The sequence below is a fragment of the Camelina sativa genome, chromosome 2 (assembly GCF_000633955.1).
Source record: "Camelina sativa cultivar DH55 chromosome 2, Cs, whole genome shotgun sequence".
Lineage (NCBI taxonomy): Eukaryota > Viridiplantae > Streptophyta > Magnoliopsida > Brassicales > Brassicaceae > Camelina > Camelina sativa.
In genome coordinates this window covers 2,133,976-2,137,351 of record NC_025686.1, presented here as the reverse complement: position 1 = coordinate 2,137,351, position 3,376 = coordinate 2,133,976, and the positions used below count along the sequence as shown (strand labels likewise).

Below are 3,376 nucleotides of genomic sequence, written 5' to 3'. Positions count from 1 at the left end.
TCTTCTTAGGGTTCGACTGTTCCTTTAGTTGTCAAATGGGCAGACACAGAACGAGAAAGACACACAAGAAGACTTCAAAAGGCTCAATCTCACATCGCTCGACTAGGGAATGGTGATCCAACAAATCCCTCATTGTTTGGAGCCTTACCCATGGGTTATGTTCCACCATATAATGGATATGGTTATCATGTAAGCAAACCCTAATAACACTTCATTAGTCCAAAGCTGTATAGGAGTTGTCTTCATCAATCTTGTAATTTATAATATTTTCGTTTCTATTTCTTTAGCAGCCTCCTGGAACTTATGGTTACATACTACCACCAATTCAGAACCAAGCTGCATTTCCCAATAACAACGCATTGCAAGGAACATCGCCTGACTCCGTGCCACCTCGTTTGGCCCGTAGAAACTTTCCAATGCCTCCTGCAAACTACATGGGATCTGGTTATCCTGCTGTACGAGGTCATCCTTTTCCATTGGCTTATCCCAGAGGTATTGTTAGTCCTCGCCCTCTAGGTAGCTCCCCTGGATCTATATCNTGGTTGCAGGTGTAGTAAGCACTCTGATAACCGCGCCCATGGACATGATTAAAACCCGCTTGATGTTGCAGCAAGGTTCCGAAAGCACCAGAATCTACAGAAACGGGTTTCACTGCGGTTACAAGGTAATGTGATCTAGTCCTTCTTTTATACATTTTTACTGGACATTGCTTGTTTGCTTTTGCTGAACGTTAATGGGTAATGATTCTTCAGGTCGTTCGGAAAGAAGGACCTCTAGCACTTTACAAAGGGTGAGAAAGAGAAACCCCTTTCTAGCTCTTGAGGATATATATTCATATAGTTCGTAATACACAAATAAATTGAATAACGTTCCTTGGTTATTTTTTGTACTGGATACAGAGGCTTTGCCATATTCGCACGACTCGGGCCACAAACAATGATCACGTTCATACTATGCGAGAAGCTAAGATCACTCGCTGGACTTCACACAATGTAGTCACTAACCGGTTCGTTCCAAGCTAGCCCGGTTCCAGATAAGTTCTTGTCCATTCTTTTGTTTTTTTTGAAAATAATTCACACTAGATGAGATTTTTCTAATAAAATGTTTATTCATTATTGATTTGGTAGTGTTAGAATTTCTATCTGCTGTACAATTTTTCCCAATTTATTCTCTATGATTTCATCATTCTCTCATTTTATGACAAGGAATAGAAAAACCATATGATGTAATTCAACATTTTTTCAATTGAATTAAGTTTTTGGTATGGTTTTGCTATTAGTAAGAAATTAGATTCATCAATTTTAATATAAACAAAAAAAAAAGTACTCTTATAGTTGTTATGTTCTGATTGTCATCTAGATCCGAGTGTAATGTAAACGAGCCTTTTTTGTTGATTAGATTGGATAGGCATTGAATTGAAGTGACATTTATCCAAATAATATATACTTATATATACGTAGTGGTTATGTCGAAATCACTTGTATATTTCAAGTGTCTGTGTGTGTGTCACTCTAATAATTATACTAGTCTCCATCACGAAGAATACAAATGGTTTTATTCATATAATTGAATATTAAAACCAATTATCCAAAACAAATAGTAATTCTTACTAGATCTGATTAGTTATAGTGGAAGTTGGTTGTAGACAAGAATACGCTTTGAGTCTTTTTGACCGTAAATATTCATTCATGAATCATGCACGTTAAAAAAAAAAAAAAACTTGTAGGGACGAAACATAAAAGTTGAATACAGTAAAATTCAGGGGGTCTATTTGTTGGAAATAGAATTGAAAGAGAAAAAAAAAAAAAGAATTAAAATTTGTGGCGTTGGAGAGAAAGGAGCAAGTTGGGAGCTGCTTCGAGTCTTTGTTGTTTCTATGGTCGCGTTGGCGGGACAGTCTGTCATGCTTAATGTTTGCCCCTCTGTTTTCGCTCTTATTTACGGTTTTTTTTGCCATTCAATCTTTTATCTGACCATTTTGCCATTAGACAGTGACCTCTCGGTTGTGCTTCTCTTTCGTTGTTTGTTTTGAATTTGATAGATCGATCCTATGGTCAAACTCTTTTCGTGTTTATCCATTTTACAAAAAGTCTTTTAATGTTTCCTAATTTATTAGTAATGTGTTTTCTAAACGAGTTTCTTTTTCACTTTTAAAAAGGTTGGTTTCTTAACTAGTAGAAGATTTAATAAGTACACGCTATAAAGAGTTGGCTTGCCAAGTATACTAGGGTTTGACTGGTCTACCCGATACATAATGCAAATGCAATGTGGAAGTTGATTGTTATTAGCGTTATTCAGCTGTCTCTTGTCTTGTGTATATATATTTTGTACCCCATGTGATAGTGTTTAAAACTAGAAATTTAACAACACTGTTGAAAATTCTCGTGGTAAGCTAAATGTCCTTTTTTTATTTTAAGCTTCACTGTGTTTTAGGTTATAATTCTGATGTATGTTACAAAGTTTGAGAATACAGTATATTCTATTTTTAAATATATATATATATATATTTAAAATTATGAAAACACTTAAAAATCAAAACATATGGAAATATTACAAATGAGAGAACATTTTGTATGATTTTTTTTATATATGTTGGAAATAATTTTTTAAACTCAATTCATATAATGTGCGGTGTAACGTAATCTATCAAAGTCGAGATTTGATGGAAAAAGCTGTAGAAAAGACTTTTAACCAGTTGGCTAAAAGTACTTATTTTATAAACTAATATTTATGGTGTAACCGACAAATATGGTAAAATCTAAAGGCTAAAAGAATCCGACGACCAGCAAATGAAAATTTTTGATTATTTACTAAGAAAACGTAAAGAAACGGTTCTCTTAAATGAATTTGTCGAGTTCGAATAAGACATCGATAAAAACTATGTTACATTTTTATGTATATTATATACGAAAAAAGTTTTTTTTAATATTTCATTTTTAGTTTCTCATGTGTTATGTTATGAAATATATGTTGATAAACAAAAAAAACAAATAATTCACAATATACGAAGAAGGCAACTAAGTTTTGAACACACTTATTAACCTATTACTACTAAACAATTTTTAATCTATAAGTAGATGATGGGATGTTTTTAGTCCCAAACACCTCATATTGTTGTTAGTTTATAATTAGTTATTAATTCTAAGAGGTTTGAAAATCTTAGCCTAATCATCACTAATTTATTATTATGTATTAACCTGACAGCTTTCCATTTTTATCAAAACAAATCTGAGAGAAGATTGGCAAAAAATACACATTTTTCGAATTATAAATAAAAAAAAACACAGAGCAGAAAATAAGACGCGGGTAAAATAGACATTTAGGATGGAAGTATTGCCATAACGAGACAAAACAATCGGAAGTGTTCCCCCCCCCC

The 3,376-nt window shown here is 33.1% G+C and overlaps 1 protein-coding gene and 1 long non-coding RNA gene across 4 annotated transcripts in view; both read left to right on the top strand.

The window, feature by feature from the left end:
• LOC104714943 overlaps nt 1-1,264 on the top strand; it is a 7,495-nt gene extending 6,231 nt beyond the window's left edge. For both annotated transcript variants that reach the window (XR_755905.2, XR_002034481.1), the window contains exons 4-6: nt 549-664; nt 753-790; nt 900-1,264. This is a non-coding gene — a long non-coding RNA (uncharacterized LOC104714943). The remainder of the gene's footprint in view (nt 1-548; nt 665-752; nt 791-899) is intronic.
• The window catches only part of LOC104714946 (RNA-binding protein BRN1), a 21,205-nt gene that overhangs the window by 13,943 nt on the left and 3,886 nt on the right, over nt 1-3,376 (top strand). The gene's annotated exons all lie outside the window — the stretch shown is intronic.